The following is a 21,912-nucleotide window of genomic DNA, read 5'->3' on the forward strand; positions in this document are numbered from 1 at the left end:
CCACATACAGGGAATACCGCCACACCATGGCCAGACCACATATTACCACAACATAGTGACCGAATAATACCACACAGAAGGGAGAAAAACTGCCACACCATGACCAGACCACATATTACCACTACATTACTAATATTACCACCACATTACTAATATTACCATAAGTGTCATTATACACGGGAGCTCTATACATGGTATGTATAACGTAAGTGTCCAGGTAATCTAGTGATCACCAGTGAAATTATACACAGGAGCTCTGTATATAGTGTTAGTGTACAGGTAATACAGTGATCACCAGTGACATTATACACAGGAGCTCTGTATATAGTGTACAGGTAATACAGTGATCATCAGTGACATTATACACAGGAGCTCTGTATATAGTGTCAGTGTACAGGTAATACAGGGATCACCAGTGACATTATACACAGGAGCTCTGTATATAGTGTCAGTGTACAGGTAATACAGTGATCACCAGTGAAATTATACACAGGAGCTCTGTATATAGTGTCAGTGTACAGGTAATACAGTGATCACCAGTGACATTATACACAGGAGCTCTGTATATAGTGTCAGTGTACAGGTAATACAGTGATCACCAGTGACATTATACACAGTGTACATGTAATAGACTGACTCACCGGTGACGTCTCTAGGTGAAGTCCTTCATCTTCGCTTTTCTCCTTCATCCAGCACAGACCGCCATCACGTCTTCCAGCCAGGACTCGTCTCTGCATAAAATAACACAGTTATCTAGAGCACATTCCCCAACTTCTACATTATGCAGCTGAATACAGACGTGCATCCACCATCAATATATGGTTAGTTATTATGCAACCTACCATTCCAAATATAAATTGTAATCCACCACTGTGCCCCCATTAACTGTAAATAGGCACTTAATATATAATTTAATTAGAACCTCTACTCTTTCCGCCAATTTGTTACCAGTCACACTCCTGCATCCGCAACGCCCCCTACTCTATACTTCCTGCTCCCCGCATTCAATATTTACATGCACCCCCTGTCCCAATTCATTATATCATGTCCGTGCTCTCCCCACCCATCATCATTTATCATTTACTCTCCCCCACCCCACATTCGTTATGTGCAGCTCATTATCCCCCTACTCCCAATTCCCCCATGTGCAGCTCTCAAACCCCCCCATGTGCAGCTCTCACCCCCCCCCCATGTGCACATCTCTCACCCCCTCCCCCACATGTGCCCCTCTCTCATCCCCCTCCCCCACATGTGCCCCTCTCGTCCCCCTCCCCCACATGTGCCCCTCTCTCATCCCCCTCCCCCACATGTGCCCCTCTCTCATCCCCCTCCACCACATGTGCCCCTCTCGTCCCCCTCCCCCACATGTGCCCCTCTCTCATCCCCCTCCACCACATGTGCCCCTCTCTCATCCCCTTCCACCACATGTGCACCTCTCTCATCCCCCTCCACCACATGTGCACCTCTCTCATCCCCCCCCACATGTGCATCTCCCATCTCCCCCCCCACACATGTGCATCTCCCATCTCCCCCCCACCACATGTGCATCTCCCATCCCCCCCACACATGTGCATCTCCCATCTCCCATCTCCCCCCACACACACATGTGCATCTCCCATCCCCCCCCACACACATGTGCATCTCCCATCTCCCCCCCCACACACATGTGCATCTCCCATCCCCCCCACACACACACATGTGCATCTCCCATCTCCCCCCCCCACACACATGTGCATCTCCCATCCCCCCCCACACACATGTGCATCTCCCATCTCCCCCCCCACACACACACATGTGCATCTCCCATCTCCCCCCCCCTTTCCCCCCCACACACACACACACACACACACACACACACACACACATGTGCATCTCCCATCTCTCCACTCCTAGTTAATTGTATTTTAAAAAAAATAAAACTTGTTATACTTACCCCCATGCGATCCCTGCAGAATCCTGGCGCTCGTCCAAATCGCTGACAGCAGGTTCTCCTGACTTCCGGCCATGTGACGGCACCGTCACATGACCGGAAGTCAGGGGAATCATGAAGGCGCTGCTGCAACAGCGCAGCTCAGCGCTGAAATGTCCCGGACCCGGCGCATAGCATGGGGCCGGGGGCCCCATGAGGAGAGAGACGCACAAGAGGGGGGCCCCCGAGGGGGCCCCTACCGGCCGGGCCCCATACTGGAGTCAGGGCAGTCATGCCCTGATGGCGGCCCTGCTGGAGGCTGGAGGGGCCCCCTCTCCCTCGGGGCCCCCGTTCAATGAACCGGCTGCACGGGCGGTAGTTCCGCCCCTGTGTCAGACTTCTTGTCTCCTGTAGAGATGAGCGCTGTTCTACTCGAACTGTTCGCCAATCTCAAATTCGAGCTGTTTTGGGCGGTGTTCGAGCCGGTCGGCGAACACGAACAATTTGAGAAAAATTCGGCTGTTCGAGGTTATGTTCGATAACTGTTCGTGCACCAAAATCATAACTGGATTTTTTCTCAGTAATGATGAAAATTAATGTTAATACGCAGTTTGAGTGTACAGCGGGGCGGGTGGAGGGGCAGGGGATGGATCTCTGCAGGAACAATGAAGATCTCCATTTTTTTTTCTCTTTCCCGCATTTGCAGTGGGGAGGTGCAATCTGTCAGCCTATCAGCAGCGCACACACGGAGCGAAGTGCTTTTTTTCACACAAGCAAGGGCATGTGTGATTGGCAGTGTATGTCACATGTCCTTGCCCTATAAGACCAAGCCATTTTCCCCGTCGCCACCATTTTCTCACTGCTGCAGCTGCGTGTTAGACGGCACCGCTGTTGCTGTGTGCGCTATACCTTGTTAATTTCAAGCCAATTTTCGCACAAATATACAGATAGCTTGGGAGTAGGGAATAGTTGTGATTGCAGTCCTTTTAAGGACTAGGTTACAGCATTTCCTACGACTTTTATCAGGCAGGTCTGTGCTCTTAAATAGATAGATTGTGGGAGTAAAGACTAATTGTAATTGGAGTCCTTTTCAGGACTAGGTTACATCAGTTCCTATCAGTTTTTGCCAGGCAGGTCTGTGCCAGTGCTGTGCAAGTTTTTTTCACAGCATTTGGCTGAATCTAGCAAAGCTAATCCTTTTTGGCCTATTGCAGAGTGTGTTAGTCAGTGGAGTAGCCTATCTGTGTTGCAAGATATACCACCTGTGTATAGAATACCAATTTTTTTACTGCACCTAGTGAAGTAAAATCTTTTGGGCATAGCATCATTCTATTAGTCCATCTATACTGACCTCCATCAGGTTGCAAACTGAATATAATTTTTTTCTGCATCTAGCTCTGAAAAAATATTTGGGCTTCTAGCAGTGTGTGGGACTTGGGCTATTAGTCCATCTATACTGACCTCCATCAGGTTGCAAATTAAAAATATTTTTTTTCTGCATCTAGCTCTGAAAAAATATTTGGGCTTCTAGCAGTGTGTGGGACTTGGTCTATTAGTCCATCTATACTGACCTCCATCAGGTTGCAAATTAAAAATAATTTTTTTCTTCATTTAGCTCTGAAAAAATATTTGGGCTTCTAGCAGTGTGTGGGACTTGTTATATTAGTCCTTCTATACTGACCTCCAGCAGGTTGCAAATTGAATATAATTTTTTTCTGCATCTAGCTCTGAAAAAATATTTGGGCTTCTAGCGGTGTGTGGGACTTGGTCTATTAGTCCATCTATACTGACCTCCATCAGGTTGCAAATTAAAAATAATTTTTTTCTGCATCTAGCTCTGAAAAAATATTTGGGCTTCTAGCAGTGTGTGGGACTTGGTCTATTAGTCCATCTATACTGACCTCCATCAGGTTGCAAATTGAATAAAAAAAATTTCTGCATCTAGCTCTGAAAAAATATTTGGGCTTCTAGCGGTGTGTGGGACTTGGTCTATTAGTCCATCTATACTGACCTCCATCAGGTTGCAAATTAAAAATAATTTTTTTCTGCATCTAACCCAGCCAATAGTTTTGGCCTAATACCACAGTTTGGCCACTCAGCTCTGCTCGGTTACCATCCATTGTTTTTTTGTGCAAACAACTCCAGAGTTGTGAATTAGTTAACCACCAAAATGAGTGGAAAAAGGCCTGCTGCTGGTGGAAAGCGGAATAGGCGTGTTGGGAAGGGGAAAAAAGGTTGTGTCCGTGGGGTAGGTGCAGAAGAAAGACCATCTTCCAGCCAAACTAAAATGTCTACTTCTTTTAGCGGACAATGTGATAAGATCCCTTTCTTACGGCCACGCCAATCGCTACAAATTCCAGATGAGGCACAAAAACAGCAGGTGCTTCAACGGATATCAAGTGCTCCTTTAAGTGGGCTCTCCTCCACATCAACTTCAACATCACAAATACTCCAGTCCTCAAAGGTGTCACCCAAATCGCACTTGCTTCCTCACAGCTCCCAAATCTCCAGCTGCCCGTCTGAGTATGAGGTAGAACAGATGGTTGAGTCTGCAGAGCTGTTTACTCATACTATAGCCTGGGAATCAGAGGTCGACTCCAGCGCTTCTGTGAATCCAGACGAGGAAATGATCTGCACTGATGCCCAGAATCTTTATGAGTCGGATCCAGGACCAGACGCAGAAGGTTCTGACCATAATGTAGACCCTCATTCCCAAACTGTAACTCCTGTTGGTGGAGACAATGAGGAAGACGATGATAAGACTCAAATACCTGATTGGAGCGACAACTTTAGTTTTTTGTCAGGGCAGGAACAGGTTGGCTCTGAGGACGACGGGTGTGATAACGCACAGGGTGATGATGATGAGGTCGGAGATCCCACTTACTGTCAACCCACAGTCAGCCAAGAGATGAGGTCAGCAGAGGAGGTGGAGGAAGATGCTAGTGACGACGAGGTCAGGTTGCGCCTTCCTGGACAGAGACGTAGTACTGGAAGCACGTCAACAACTGCATCCTCAAACACAACTCTGCCTCTCACCACAAGTCGTGGTGGCTCTTCAGGTCGCATGGGTGCTAAGCCTTGCATAGCCTGGGCATTTTTTCAGATCGATAAAGATGACCCAACTCGTGTTATCTGTAACATTTGTCAGCAAAAGCTAAGTAGAGGCCAAAAAATACATAGTTTGAGTACTTCATGCATGAACCGGCACATGGACATGAAGCATAAGTTGCAGTGGGAAGCTCAGTGTGCTACAATGCGGTCTAGCCGGCCGGGCCAACCACCGTCTGCCATATCTTGTGCATCCGCGGCCTCTTCATCCTCTGTGACTGGGGGGACAGCAGTCACACCTGTTTTGGGGCGCAGACCTGCCACCTCTTTACCCGCAACAGCCAGCGTGATTGTCAGGTCATCATTTTCTTTGGAGGTGGGAACACCAGCTGGTCTTGAGCGCTGTCCGACATCGATAGCACCACCTTTGGATCAAGGCAACCTAACATGTCCGCCTGCATCTTCCTCACAGACCGGCAGTTTGCCGGGGACACCCTTATCAACCCCGTCTAAGCACAATAGCCAGCCCTCGGTCCCTCAGATGTGGACAAGTAAAAGACCATTTCCTCCTAGCCATGAGAAAGCTAAGAGGTTGAATTTCACCATCTGCAAGCTCTTGGCTACAGAAATGCTGCCTTTCCGCCTGGTGGACACAGAGGATTTTCGAGACCTTTTGTCCGTCGCAGTGCCCCAGTACCAGATGCCCAGTCGGCACTACTTCTCAAAGAAAGGTGTGCCTGCGCTCCACCAGCATGTCGCACACAACATCACCGCTTCTTTGAGAAACTCTTTGTGTGACAGGGTGCATTTCACCACAGACACTTGGACGAGTAGGCATGGACAGGGGCGTTACATGTCGCTGACTGGGCACTGGGTAACTATGGTGACAGCAGGACAAGGGGCTGCTGTCCAAGTCTTGCCGTCCCCACGAGTTGTGCGTCAATCCTCTTTATGTCATTTTTCCTCCACTGCTTCTGCCTCCTCAACCTCCTCTCGGTCTTCCACCTGCACCCAAAGCCTGTCTGGTCATGCCACAAGCTTTCTAACTGCGCAGAAGGGATCCTGCCCACCTCCTTACTATGCTGGCAGTAGGGCTCAACGTCATCAGGCGGTTTTTACATTGAAATGTCTGGGAAATGTGAGTCACACAGCTGAGGAGTTGTGGTCAGCTCTGGAGAACCAATTTCATGAATGGTTGTCTCCACTGGACCTGAAACCAGGGAAGGCCGTGTGCGACAATGCTGCAAACCTGGGTGCGGCCCTTCGCGGGGGCAATGTTACACACGTGCCTTGTATGGCTCACGTGTTGAACCTAATTGTCCAGCAATTTTTAGCCCACTATCCCAGACTAGATGGCCTTCTGCAGAGGGCACGGTCGCTGTGTGCTCACTTCCGCCATTCGCATCCCGCAGCTCAGCGACTTACATCTCTACAGAAGTCGTTGGGCCTGCCACTTCACCGGCTAAAATGCGATGTGCCTACCCGGTGGAATTCAACTCTGCACATGTTGCAGCGACTGTGGCAGCACCGACAAGCCCTGGTGCAATACGTTCTGACGTATAGCCTGGGCCAACGAGATTCAGAGGTGGGGCAAATCACGCTGGAGGAGTGGTCTCAGATCAGGGACCTATGCACCCTTCTGCACAGTTTTGAAATGGCGACGAAGATGTTTAGTGCTGACGATGCCATTATCAGCATGACTATTCCGGTGATTTACATGCTGGAGCACATGTTAAACAGAATTCGGAGTCAGGTGGTGGCACAAGAGGAGGTGGAGGAAGTAGAGGAGGAGGAGTTGTATGCGGAAGGGCTAACATCTGCAAGGTCCAGACGGTCGGCAGCACCAGGGCGGCAGGCATGTGAGGGTGGGGGAGATGATTTTACCAGGGCGCATGGTAGCAGCCAAACTAGTGAGGAAGGTGCAGGAGCCCAGGAAGAAGTGGAGGACGAACTGATGGAAGACTCATCAGATGAGGGAGACCTTGATCACATTTCTGTTGTGCGAGGTTGGGGGGAGAGGACAGAGGAAGGAAGCATGATTGTTACCTCGCCACCAACACAACAGGGACTTGGTGCTCCTGGATGCGCAACATACATGAGTGCCTTCTTGCTGCACTACCTGCAACATGACCCTCGAATTGTGAGAATTAGAAATAATCCTGACTACTGGGTTGCCACACTGTTAGATCCCCGGTACAAAAGTAAATTTGCAGAAATTATTCCTGCCATAGAAAGGGATGCACGCATGCAGGAGTATCAGCAGAGACTGTTGCAGAATCTTACATGTGCTTTTCCACAAAATACCAGTGGTGCACGTAGTGAATCTCACAGTTCCAACTTGCCAACCGTGGGACCGTCAAGTGTTCAGCACTCAAACCGTAACAGAACCACAGTATCTGCTGGTAACATCAATTTTGCGGAATCATTTCACCACTTTTTTAGCCCATCCTTTGCAAGGCCACAGGAGACAAGAAGTCTGACACATAGTCAACGCCTAGAGACGATGGTACAGGAGTATCTCCAAGTAAACATTGAAGCCACGACTGTGTCACTGGACCCTTGCTCTTTTTGGGCTTCCAATCTGGATAAATGGCCGGAGCTAGCCACTTACGCCTTGGAGATCTTGTCATGCCCCGCAGCCAGCGTTCTGTCTGAACGTGTGTTCAGCGCTGCTGGTGGTGTGCTGACAGATAAGCGCACGCGGCTCTCCACTGATAATGTAGACAGACTCACGTTCATAAAGATGAACAAATCATGGATCCGAAACGACTTTTCTACCCCTGTGTCATCCTGGGGAGAGTAAAAGCTTGATGATTGGTTAAAATCACCCTACCAACCATTTTAAGCTTTCAAATTACTAATCATGTTTATCTGTATCTTGACTGGAAAATAATTTGGGCTTTGTAGCAGTGTGCAGCACTGATCCTATTAGGCCATCTATAATAAGCTTCACCAGATTTAAAATTAAAAATAATTTTTAGCTGCATCTAGCCCGGAAAATAATTTTGGGGCTCCGAGATGCGCAAGACACATAAGTGCCTTCTTGCTGCACTACCTGCAGCATGACCCTCATATTGTCAGAATTCAAAGTAATCATGACTACTGGGTTGCCACACTCTTAGATCCCCCAAACTTTTCGATCAACCTTTTCATTTTAATAAAGACCAAAAAAATGGTCATTTTTGAAATTATAAGCATTAGCAGGTTGTTAGAAACTGAAATCAAACAGTTTTCAACTCAAAACTTTATTCTAGGTGATGTTACATTTTCACATAGGACCCCTTGTTCGAAAGGAGCTTCTGAACTCTCTCGTCCATTGAATTTGTCAGGTTTTGGATGGTTTCTGCTTCAATTGTTTTGCATGAGGACAGAATACCCTCCCAGAGCTGTTGCTTAGATGTGAACTGCCTCCCGCCATCATAGACACTCCTTTTAATGATGCTCCAAAGGTTCTGAATGGGGTAGAGGTCAGGGGAGCATGGGGGTCACACCATAAGTTTGTCCCCTTTTATGCCCATATCAGCCAGAGATGCAGATGTTTTATGTGCAGCATGAGATGGTGCATTATCATGCAGAAAAATGATCTTGCTGTGAAATACACGGTTCTTCTTCTTGAACCATGGCAGGAAGTGCTGTTTGAGAAAATCCACATACATTATGGAGTTCATCTTTAGCGCCTTCAGGGATCCTAAAGGGGCCGACAATCTCTCTCCCCATGATTCCAGCCCAAAACATTACTCCACCTCCTCCTTGTTGGCGCTGTAGCCGTGTTTGCGTGGGGTGTCCATCAACCAGCCATCCTCCACTCCATTCATCTGGACCATCGAGCGCTGCACGGCACTCATCCGTGAACAAAACAGTTTTGAAATCAGTCTTCATGTAATGTTTGGCCCACTGGAGCTGTTTCTGCTTGTGTGAAGTGGATAGAGGAGGTCGACAGGATGGCGTATGCACAGCTGCAAACCTCTGAAGGACCCTGCATCTTGTTGTTCGGGGGACGTTGGAGGCACAAGCAGCTTCAAAAACTTGTCTGCTGCTATGACAAGGCTTTTTTGCCGCTGCTCTTTCAACCTGACGTAATTGCCTGTAGGAAAGAGTCCTCAATTTGCCCTTATCAGCACGCACACGTGTGTACTGTGAATCAGCTACATACTTCTTGATTGCCAAGACACTTCATCCTGATCATCGCACAATGTTGATTGTAGTCATGCCTTGACCTAAACACTCCACAATTTGTTGCTTCTCAGCAGCCGACACATCCTTTTTCTTTCCCATTTTGGCAGAAAATGTAGGCTGCTTAATAATGTGAGAGAGCCTTCTTAAGTAGTCTTGCCTTTCATTGGACACACCTGCCAAACTAATTAGCACAGGTGTCTGCAATTGCTTACAGTGATATAAAGAGCCCTGACACACATCACCATCAATGAGTTTAACTGACAAACAAATTCTTCCCTTATCACTCTTAAACACTTTTTGCATAATAATTTGGAACGCGGTGTACATGTGCTTTTCCACAAAACACCAGTGGTTCACGTAGTGAATCTTACAGTTCTAACTTGCCAACCGTGGTCTGTATGGAATTGTTCAATAAAGGGCCCAAAATTAAGATAACATAGATGGGAGAGGTCTCTATGAATAGGAATTCCTAAGTATTTGATACCCTGTGAGGGCCAGGCAAAGGGAAAGTTGGACTGGATGGAATCCTATATGGATTTGGGGAGGGAGACATCGAGGGCCTCAGACTTCGCTGCATTGATTTTAAAATTTTACCATGTAACAAAGTGATCTATTTCAGCCATAACAGCAGGGATGGATATATGTGATTGAGTGATATATACTAGGACATCATCAGCAAATAGAGAGCACTTGTACTCGGTGCCTCCCACCTCAATCCACCTAATATTGGGGTTATGGCGAATTGATGAGAGCAGGTGCTCCGTCACTAGGATGTATAAGAGAGGGGACAGAGGACATCCCTGCCTTGTCCCATTGGTGATTGTGAAAGGTGATGAAAATGTTCTGACGCACCCCCTGGGCCTTGGGACACCCGGAGCCGGACCCTTTTTGGTGGATGCTGGTGGTTGTAGTCTTCGTGGCGGCGATCCGGTTCCGTGGCTCAGGGCGGTCAAACCAGTGGCGGAACTATTTATGTGGTTTTGATGTTTAAATGTCCGACTACGCCACCCGTGGATTGCGGTCAGAGTGAACCGCCGCTACAGGGCAGACCGCTAAGGCTGGTGTTGTGGGTGCAGCAGAGCGTAGCATAACTCCCCACAGGAGGAGTATAGCCTCAGGGCAGTGTATGCGGAGGATGGGGGTGATGGTGCAGGGCAGCAGCAGTAACGACACGGAGTCAGTGATGCAGTTCAGGGCCTTTACTCACAGTTCTTATTATCCAGACCACGTCTGCAGGTAACGGCTGCCCACGTCGTACTGTGCTCACCAGGTGAGGGGCTCAGACAACTCCCAGATAACTTTGGAGCGCTTCACAAGACCCCCTTTGTGTGTCCTTTGTCTGGCCTTTCTTACCAACACTTCTGTCCGGCTGCCTCGGGCCTCCTCTTGGTAAACTTGGCGCCAGTTTCCCTGACCCTATGTGGTGCCTTCCTAGCGGGTGGAGCAAGGGGCTGCGCCACATAAAATGTCAGAGCCTCCGGTTTCTAGCTGAGGGTCGTTTCCTGCCTCCACTAGTTCGGGGACCGGTCTCCCCCTTTGGCCTGACCCCTCCACGCAGGTGGATTCGGGCGTGCGGTGGCGACTCGCCCGTCCGCACCCCTGGGATCCCTTCATTCCTCGTTCCTGGAGCCTTCTCCGCTCCTCTTCCTTCCTTCTCCCTCTTGCAGGCCTGGGCCTCTGTTACTAGGCCCGCCTCCGGAGCAGAGCTCATGCAGAGCCCCTGCTCCCTGCCACTTCTGCTCAGACTTCTCTGCACTGAACTAAGATGGTGCCCACCTTTTATACTCCCTTCTCAATGCACCCAGGAACTGCTTCCTCCCTGCTCCTGCACTGCAGGGTTCCCCTTCCTCAGTGTTCCCTCCCCCCACTCCAGCCAGGGACAGGGACTGTCGTGCCCATCTCAGGGGCATATTGGTCGCCCTGCCCCACGGCAATGTGGTGTAATGCATGCAGGTGTCGGGTCCTGATCCACACTCCATCCTTATCTGAGAGTGAGATATCACACCTCTGGGTGAGGTGCAATACGTCTGTAGCAACCGAGCCCTCGGTGCTACAGTTCCATTTATCTTCAGCCTAGGTGACGTATTGTGATACAGGGCCGTGATTTTGGCTATAAAAGGGTCCCCTAGACCCCTACCCCAAGCTTTTTAAGAGAATCATATATGGCGTGCCAGGAGACTCTATGGAATGCTTTCTCAGCATCCAACGAGAGTATCTACTTACAAATTTTTAACTGCATCTAGCCCAGGAAATACTTTGTGCCTAGTAGCAGTGTCTGCTAGTCAGCGGATTATCCCGGCTGTTAAGCAAGCTACACCACCTGTAGTTTGGACACTTAATTTTTTCAAAGGAAATGCTTCGGGACCACGGGATACTTAGTGAAGAGCATCAGGAGGCACCAAAAGGCATAGGGGCTGGGACTGGCACTAGGATGCCTTGCGGTGGACAGCCGAGCTCGATCCTTATAAAAGCTTTTTAACTGCAGCAGCTTTAGTGGACGCTACTGGAGCTGGAATTACGCGGCTGCTGGCATGAGACTTGCCCTCCAATAGATCCTTGTAAATGGATTTAAAGTGTATTCATTCAAATTAGAGGGACAATTTAAATTAAAAAGCTTAGAGCTGCCTCCACCACAGGGGGGCTCTCTCGACCCACCAGCGGACAGGCACCAGTATTGGGAGAGGGGGGCTGGCCGTCAGGGTTCACCGCGGCTCTGGCACAAACCCGGCGACACGGAGGTGGCACGGGCAGGAGCGGACTGGCCGTCTCGGCTTCTCACTTTTTGGATTTTAGAAGGGCATGACATGCCTATATCTGTGTCTCCCCCTCCTTTTACTCCTCCACCTCTTTTCTTTTCGCATGACTATATGTACTTGTCACTTTTCCATGTGTTAGTTGTGTCTTCTGAGCAGTTTTTCAGCTTTTGGACACCTTTGAAGGTGTTTTCTATGTGTTTCTATGTGTTTTTGTTTGCCTGCCATTGGTTTTAACGGTGTTCGAAGATGTTCGACGAACAGTTCGACGAACAGTTCGGCGAACACACGGGTGTTCGACGAACCGAACCGAACTCGAACACTACGGGGGTGGCTCAACACTAGTCTCCTGTGGCCTTGCAAAGGATGGGCTAAAAAAGTGGTGAAATGATTCCGCAAAATTAATGTTACCAGCAGATATTGTGTTTCTGTTACGGTTTGAGTGCTGAACACTCGACGGTCCCACGGTTGGCAAATTGGAACTGTGAGATTCACTACGTGCACCACTGGTGTTTTGTGGAAAAGCACATTTAAGATTCTGCAACAGTCTCTGCTGATACTCCTGCATGCGTGCATCCCTTTCTATGGCAGGAATAATTTCTGAAAATTTACTTTTGTACCGGGGATCTAACAGTGTGGCAACTCAGTAGTCAGGATTATTTCTAATTCTCACAATTCGAGGGTCATGTTGCAGGTAGTGCAGCAAGAAGGCACTCATGTGTCTTGCGCATGCAGGAGCACCAAGTCCCTGTTCTGTTGGTGGCGAGGTAATAATCATGCTTCCTTCCTCTGTCCTCTCCCCCCAACCTCACACAACAGAAATGTGATCAAGGTCTCCCTCATCTGATGAGTCTTCCATCAGTTCGTCCTGGGCTCCTGCACCTTACTCACTAGTTTGGCTGCTACCATGCGCACTGGTAAAACCATCTCCCCCACCCTCACATGCCTGCCGCCTTGGTGCTGCCGACTGTCTGGATCTTGCAGATGTCAGCCCTTCCGCATACAACTCCTCCTCCTCTACTTCCTCCACCTCCTCTTGTGCCACCACCTGACTCCGAATTCTGTTTAACATGTGCTCCAGCATGTAAATCATCGGAATAGTCATGCTGATAATGGCATCGTCAGCACTAAACATCTTCGTCACCATGTCAAAACTGTGCAGAAGGGTGCATAGGTCCCTGATCTGAGACCACTCCTCCAGCGTGATTTGCCCCACCTCTGGATCTCGTTGGCCCAGGCTATATGTCAGAACGTATTGCACCAGGGCTTGTCGGTGCTGCCACAGTCACTGCAACATGTGCAGAGTTGAATTCCACCGGGTAGGCACATCGCATTTTAGCCGGTGAAGTGGCAGGCCCAACGACTTCTGTAGAGATGCAAGTCGCTGAGCTGCGGGATGCGAACGGCGGTAGTGAGCACACAGCGACCGTGCCCTCTGCAGAAGGCCATCTAGTCCGGGATAGTGGGCGAAAAATTGCTGGACAACCAGGTTCAACACGTGAGCCATACAAGGCACGTGTGTGACATTGCCCCGGCGAAGGGCCGCACCCAGGTTTGCAGCATTGTCGCACACGGCCTTCCCTGGTTTCAGGTCCAGTGGAGACAACCATTTATGAAACTGGTTCTCCAGAGCTGACCACAACTCCTCAGCTGTGTGACTCACATTTCCCAGACATTTCAAAGTAAAAACCGCCTGATGACGTTGAGCCCTGCTGCCAGCATAGTAAGGTGGTGTGCAGGATCCCTTCTGCGCAGTTAGAAAGCTTGTGGCATGACCAGACCGGCTTTGGGTGCAGGTGGAGGACCGAGAGGAGGTTTAGGAGGCAGAAGCAGTGGAGGAACTTTGAGATAAAGAGGATTGACGCACAACTCGTAGGGACGGCAAGACTTGGACAGCAGCCCCTTGTCCTGCTGTCACCATAGTTACCCAGTGCCCAGTCAGTGACATGCAACCCCCCTGTCCATGCCTACTCGTCCAAGTGTCTGTGGTGAAATGCACCCTGTCACACACATAGTTTCTCAAAGAAGCGGTGATGTTGTGTGCGACATGCTGGTGGAGCACAGGCACACCTTTCTTTGAGAAGTATTGCCGACTGGGCATCCCGTCCTGGTGCACTGCGACGGACAAAAGGTCTCGAAAATCCACTGTGTCCACCAGGCGGAAAGGAAGTATTTCTGTAGCCAAGAGCTTGCAGATGGTGAGTTGGTGTTGGTTCGGGACAGGCGGCTCCAGGGCAAATTGAGTAGGCGGTGGGAACGGACCCAGCACCGAGTGAAGCGCAGGATTGGTGCTGAAGGACCTGTGTATGAAGTTCAACCCGAGGGGGCTGAAGGAGCCCCTACCAGAGTGGTTCATCGTAGTATGCTGCGACCCTGTCTGTCTAAAGATGATGAGAATGGAGAAGAATCACCTGATTCTAGAGAGGGTCCTGTCACAGTTGCCCCAAGCCATGATGTGGACGAAGAAGAGCTTCCCACTGCAACTTATGCTTCATGTCCATGTGCCGGTTCATACATGAAGTACTCAAACTATGTATTTTTTGGCCTCTACTTAGCTTTTGCTGACAAATGTTACAGATAACACGAGTTAGGTCATCTTTATCGATCTGAATAAATGCCCAGGCTGTGCAAGGCTTAGCACCCATGCGATCTGAATAGCCACCACGACTTGTGGTCAGAGGCAGAGTTGTGTTTGAGGATGCAGTTGTTGACGTGCTTCCAGTACTACGTCTCTGTCCAGGAAGGCGCAACCTGACCTCGTCGTCACTAGCATCCTTCTCCACCTCCTCTGCTGACCTCATCTCTTGGCTGACTGTGGGTTGACAGTAAGTGGGATCTCCAACCTCATCATCATCACCCTGTGTGTTATCACACCCATCGTCCTCAGAGCCAAACTGTTCCTGCCCTGACAAAAAACTCAAGTTGTCACTCCAATCAGGTAATTGAGTCTCATTATCGTCTTCATCATTGTCTCCACCAACAGGAGTTACAGTTTGGGTACTTGGGTCTACATTATGGTCAGAACCTTCTGCGTCTGGTCCTGGATCCGACTCATAAAGATTCTGGGCATCAGTGCAGATCATTTCCTCGTCTGGATTCACAGAAGCTCTGGAGCCGACCTCTGATTCCCAGGCTATAGTATGAGTAAACAGCTCTGCAGACTCAACCATCTGTTCTACGCCATACTCAGACGGGCAGCTGGAGACTTGGGAGCTGTGAGGAAGCAAGTGCGATTGGGGTGACACCTCTGAGGACTGGAGTATTTGTGATGTTGAAGTTGAGGTGGGAGAGCCCACTTAAAGGAGCACTTGATATCCGTTGAAGCACCTGCTGTTTTTGTGCCTCATCTGGAATTTGTAGCGATTGGCGCGGCCGTAAGAAAGGGATCTTATCACATTGTCCGCTAAAAGAAGTAGACATTTTAGTTTGGCTGGAAGATGGTCTTTCTTCTGCAGATGCTACTGTTGCTTTAACACTTACTCCATGGACTCAACCTTTTTTCCCCTTCCCAACACGTCTATTACCCTTTCCACCAGCAGCAGGCCTTTTTCCACTCATTTTGGTGGTTAACTAATTCACAACTTTGGAGTTGTTTGCACAAAAAAACAATGGATGGGAACCGAGCAGAGCTGAGTGGCCAAACTGTGGTATTAGGCCAAAAGTATTGGCTGGGTAAGATGCAGAAAAAAATTATATTGAATTTGCAGCCTGATGGAGGTCAGTATAGATGGACTAATAGACCAAGTCCCACACACTGCTAGAAACCTAAATATTTTTTCAGAGCTAGATGCAGAAAAAAATAATTTTTAATTTGCAACCTGGTGGAGGTTAGTATAGATGGACTAATAGAACAAGTCCCACACACTGCTAGAAACCGAAATGTTTTTTCAGAGCTAGATGCAGAAAAAATTATATTGAATTTGCAACCTGATGGAGGTCAGTATAGATGGACTAATAGACCAAGTCCCACACACTTCTAGAAGCCTAAATATTTTTTCACAGCTAGATGCAGAAAAAAATTATATTGAATTTTCAACCTGATGGAGGTCAGTATAGATGGACTAATAGACCAAGTCCCACACACTGCTAGAAGCCTAAATATTTTTTCAGAGCTAGATGCAGAAAAAAATTGTTTTTAATTTGCAACCTGGTGGAGGTTAGTATAGATGGACTAATAGAACACGTCCCACACACTGCTAGAAGCCTAAATATTTTTTCAGAGCTAGATGCAGAAAAAAAATATTTTTAATTTGCAACCTGGTGGAGGTTAGTATAGATGGACTAATAGAACAAGTCCCACACACTGCTAGAAGCCTAAATATTTTTTCAGAGCTAGATGCAGAAAAAAATTATATTGAATTTGCAACCTGATGGAGGTCAGTATAGATGGACTAATAGAACAAGTCCCACACACTGCTAGAAGCCGAAATATTTTTTCAGAGCTAGATGCAGAAAAAAATTATATTGAATTTGCAACCTGATGGAGGTCAGTATAGATGGACTAATAGAACAAGTCCCACACACTGCCAGAAGCCGAAATATTTTTTCAGAGCTAGATGCAGAAAAAAATTATATTGAATTTGCAACCTGGTGGAGGTTAGTAATAATAATATTAATAATAATAATTTTTATTTATATAGCGCCAGCATATTCCGCAGCACTTTACAATTAAGCGGGGACATGTACAAACAATAAATTCAATACAGGTGAGACACTTTAACAGTAACATCAGGAGTGAGGTCCCTGCTCGCAAGCTTACATTCTACAAGGAAATGGGGGGACACAATAGGTGGAGAGTGCTTGTTATGTCAGGTCGGGCAATTATAATAAGTCGGGATTGTCATATAAAGCTGTATGATCTGGTCATCAGCCTGTATGTTTAAGTGCGGTACTCAATTACCGGGTGCAGTTATGTGCATGGAGGGTATAGAGAAGGATGACAAGTGGGGGGCAGATTCTGAATAGTATTTAGGAGGGAACAGGGGAAAGTTAGTTTACTGGGTATTTGAGGTGGTAGGCTTGTATAAAGAGATGGGTTTTTAAAGCACGCTTGAAGACATCAGGGCTAGGCATCAATCGGATAGTCTGGGGTAGAGCATTCCAGAGAACTGGCGCAGCACGAGAGAAGTCTTGGAGACGGAGGTGCGAGGTTCGGATTATGGGGGATGTTAGTCTTAGGTCATTTGTGGAACGGAGGGCACGGGTAGGATGATAGACTGAGATGAGAGAGGAGATATAAGGTGGTGCAGAATTGTGGAGAGCTTTGTGGATGAGAGCAATGAGTTTATATTGGACCCTGTAGCGAATGGGTAACCAGTGTAATGACTGGCACAAGGTGGAGGCATTGGTGAAACGGCTGGACAGAAATACAACCCTGGCTGCCGCATTCAGGACAGATTGGAGAGGGGAAATTTTGGTAAGAGGGAGACCGATCAGGAGAGAGTTGCAGTAGTCCAGGCGAGAGTGAATAAGAGCAACAGTAAGAGTTTTAGCAGTTTCAAAAGTGAGAAAAGATCGGATTCTGGAGATGTTTTTAAGATGCAGGTGACAAGAGCGAGTGAGTGATCGGATATAGGGAGTAAAGGAAAGGTTGGTGTCGAATATGACCCCAAGGCAGCGGGCGTGCTGCTTGGGAGTTATGGTTGAACCCTCCAAGGTAATTTCGATGTTAGGTAGAGTTAGGTTAGTAGAGGGGGGAAACACAAGAAGTTCAGTTTTGGAGAGGTTCAGTTTAAGATAGAGGGAGGACATGATGCTGGACACAGCAGACAAACAATCCTTGGTATTTTGTATTATAGTAGGGGTGATGTCAGAGGAAGAAGTGTATAATTGGGTGTCGTCAGCATAGAGATGATACTGGAACCCAAATCTGCTGATTGTTTGTCCAATAGGGGTAGTATATAGAGAGAAGAGGAGGGGACCTAGGACTGAGCCCTGCGGAACCCCGATAGAAAGGGGACGAGGAGAGGAGGGGGAGCCAGCAAAAGATACAGTGAAAGAGTAGTCAGAGAGGTAAGAGGAGAACCAGGAGAGAACAGTGTCCTTGAGGCCTATAGAGCGGAGCATAGTGAGGAGGAGCTGGTGATCCACAGTGTCAAATGCTGCAGAGAGATCCAGGAGAATCAGCAGGGATTTGGATTTGGATTTGGCTGTTAGTAGATCATTAGAGACTTTAGTGAGGGCAGTTTCAGTGGAGTGTAAGGAGTAGAGATGAGCGTTGTTCTACTCAAACTGTTCGCCAATCTCAAATTCGAGCTGTTTTGGGCGGTGTTCGAGCCGTTCGGCGAACACGAACGATTTGAGAAAAATTCGGCTGATCGAGGTTATGTTCGATAACTGTTCGTGCACCAAAATCATAACTGGATTTTTTCTCAGTAATGATGAAAATTAATGTTAATACGCAGTTTGAGTGTACAGCGGGATGGGGGGAGGGGCAGGGGATGGATCTCCATTTTTTTTTTCTCTTTCCCGCATTTACAGTGGGGAGGTGCAATCTGTCAGCCTATCAGCAGCGCACACACGGAGCGAAGTGCTTTTTTCACACAAGCAAGGGCATGTGTCATTGGCAGTGTATGTCACATGTCCTTGCCCTATAAGACCAAGCCATTTTCCCCGTCGCCACCATTTTCTCACTGCTGCAGCTGCGTGTTAGACGGCACCGCTGTTGCTGTGTGCGCTATACCTTGTTAATTTCAAGCCAATTTTCGCACAAATCTACAGATAGCTTGGGAGTAGGGAATAGTTGTGATTGCAGTCCTTTTAAGGACTAGGTTACAGCATTTCCTATGACTTTTATCAGGCAGGTCTGTGCTCTTAAATAGATAGATTGTGGGAGTAAAGACTAATTGTAATTGCAGTCCTTTTCAGGACTAGGTTACATCAGTTCCTATCAGTTTTTGCCAGGCAGGTCTGTGCCAGTGCTGTGCAAGTTTTTTTCACAGCATTTGGCTGAATCTAGCAAAGCTAATCCCTTTTGGCCTATTTCAGAGTGTGTTAGTCAGTGGAGTAGCCTATCTGTGTTGCAAGATATACCACCTGTGTATAGAATACCAATTTTTTTACTGCACCTAGTGAAGTAAAATCTTTTGGGCATAGCATCATTCTATTAGTCCATCTATACTGACCTCCATCAGGTTGCAAATTGAATATAATTTTTTTCTGCATCTAGCTCTGAAAAAATATTTGGGCTTCTAGCAGTGTGTGGGACTTGTTCTATTAGTCCATCTATACTGACCTCCATCAGGTTGCAAACTGAATATAATTTTTTTCTGCATCTAGCTCTGAAATAATATTTGGCCTTCTAGCAGTGTGTGGGACTTTCTCTATTAGTCCATCTATACTGACCTCCATCAGGTTGCAAACTGAATATATATTTTTTCTGCATCTACCTCTGAAAAAATATTTGGGCTTCTAGCAGTGTGTGGGACTTGTTCTATTAGTCCATCTATACTGACCTCCATCAGGTTGCAAACTGAATATATTTTTTTTCTGCATCTACCTCTGAAAAAATATTGGGCTTCTAGCTGTGTGTGGGACTTGTTCTATTAATCTATCTATACAGACCTCCATCAGGTTGCAAACTGAATATAATTTTTTTCTGCATTTACCTCTGAAAAAATATTTGGGCTTCTAGCTGTGTGTGGGACTTGTTTTATTAGTCCATCTATACTGACCTCCATCAGGTTGCAAACTGAAAATAATTTTTTGTCTGCATCTAGCTCTGAAAAAATATTTGGCCTTCTAGCAGTGTGTGGGACTTTCTCTATTAGTCCATCTATACTGACCTCCATCAGGTTGCAAATTAAAAATAATTTTTTGTCTGCATCTAGCTCTGAAAAAATATTTGGGCTTCTAGCTGTGTGTGGGACTTTCTCTATTAGTCCATCTATACTGACCTCCATCAGGTTGCAAACTGAATATATTTTTTTTCTGCATCTACCTCTGAAAAAATATTGGGCTTCTAGCTGTGTGTGGGACTTGTTCTATTAATCCATCTATACAGACCTCCATCAGGTTGCAAACTGAATATAATTTTTTTCTGCATCTACCTCTGAAAAAATATTTGGGCTTCTAGCTGTGTGTGGGGCTTGTTCTATTAGTCCATCTATACTGACCTCCATCAGGTTGCAAACTGAAAATAATTTTTTGTCTGCATCTAGCTCTGAAAAAATATTTGGCCTTCTAGCAGTGTGTGGGACTTTCTCTATTAGTCCATCTATACTGACCTCCATCAGGTTGCAAATTAAAAATAATTTTTATCTGCATCTACCTCTGAAAAAGTATTTGGGCTTCTAGCTGTGTGTGGGACTTGTTCTATTAGTCCATCTATACTGACCTCCATCAGGTTGCAAACTGAATATATTTTTTTTCTGCATCTACCTCTGAAAAAATATTGGGCTTCTAGCTGTGTGTGGGACTTGTTCTATTAATCCATCTATACAGACCTCCATCAGGTTGCAAACTGAATATAATTTTTTCCTGCATCTACCTCTGAAAAAAATATTTGGGCTTCTAGCTGTGTGTGGGACTTGTTCTATTAGTCCATCTATACTGACCTCCATCAGGTTGCAAACTGAAAATAATTTTTTGTCTGCATCTAGCTCTGAAAAAATATTTGGCCTTCTAGCAGTGTGTGGGACTTTCTCTATTAGTCCATCTATACTAACCTCCATCAGGTTGCAAATTAAAAATAATTTTTATCTGCATCTACCTCTGAAAAAATATTTGGGCTTCTAGCTGTGTGTGGGACTTGTTCTATTAGTCCATCTATACTGACCTCCATCAGGTTGCAAACTGAATATAATTTTTTTATGCATCTAGCTCTGAAAAAATATTTGGCCTTCTAGCAGTGTGTGGGACTTTCTCTATTAGTCCATCTATACTGACCTCCATCAGGTTGCAAATTAAAAATAATTTTTATCTGCATCCAGCTCTGAAAAAATATTTGGCCTTCTAGCAGTGTGTGGGACTTTCTCTATTAGTCCATCTATACTGACCTCCATCAGGTTGCAAATTAAAAATAATTTTTTGTCTGCATCTAGCTCTGAAAAAATATTTGGCCTTCTAGCAGTGTGTGGGACTTTCTCTATTAGTCCATCTATACTGACCTCCATCAGGTTGCAAACTGAATATATTTTTTTTCTGCATCTACCTCTGAAAAAATATTTGGGCTTCTAGCTGTGTGTGGGACTTTCTCTATTAGTCCATCTATACTGACCTCCATCAGGTTTCAAATTGAATATAATTTTTTTCTGCATCTAACCCAGCCAATAGTTTTGGCCTAATACCACAGTTTGGCCACTCAGCTCTGCTCGGTTCCCATCCATTGTTTTTTTGTGCAAACAACTCCAGAGTTGTGAATTAGTTAACCACCAAAATGAGTGGAAAAAGGCCTGCTGCTGGTGGAAAGGGGAATAGGCGTGTTGGGAAGGGGAAAAAAGGTTGTGTCCGTGGGGTAGGTGTTAAAGCAACAGTAACATCTGCAGAAGAAAGACCATCTTCCAGCCAAACTAAAATGTCTACTTCTTTTAGTGGACAATGTGATAAGATCCCTTTCTTACGGCCACGCCAATCGCTACAAATTCCAGATGAGGCACAAAAACAGCAGGTGCTTCAACGGATATCAAGTGCTCCTTTAAGTGGGCTCTCCTCCACATCAACTTCAACATCACAAATATTCCAGTCCTCAAAGGTGTCACCCCAATCGCACTTGCTTCCTCACAGCTCCCAAATCTCCAGCTGCCCGTCTGAGTATGAGGTAGAACAGATGGTTGAGTCTGCAGAGCTGTTTACTCATACTATAGCCTGGGAATCAGAGGTCGACTCCAGCGCTTCTGTGAATCCAGACGAGGAAATGATCTGCACTGATGCCCAGAATCTTTATGAATCGAATCCAGGACCAGACGCAGAAGGTTCTGACCATAATGTAGACCCTCATTCCCAAACTGTAACTCCTGTTGGTGGAGACAATGAGGAAGACGATGATGAGACTCAAACACCTGATTGGAGCGACAACTTTAGTTTTTT

This window comes from Phyllobates terribilis, unplaced genomic scaffold (genome assembly GCF_046119375.1).
Source record: "Phyllobates terribilis strain yellow unplaced genomic scaffold, ASM4611937v1 Scaffold_8__6_contigs__length_399053987, whole genome shotgun sequence".
NCBI lineage: Eukaryota > Metazoa > Chordata > Amphibia > Anura > Dendrobatidae > Phyllobates > Phyllobates terribilis.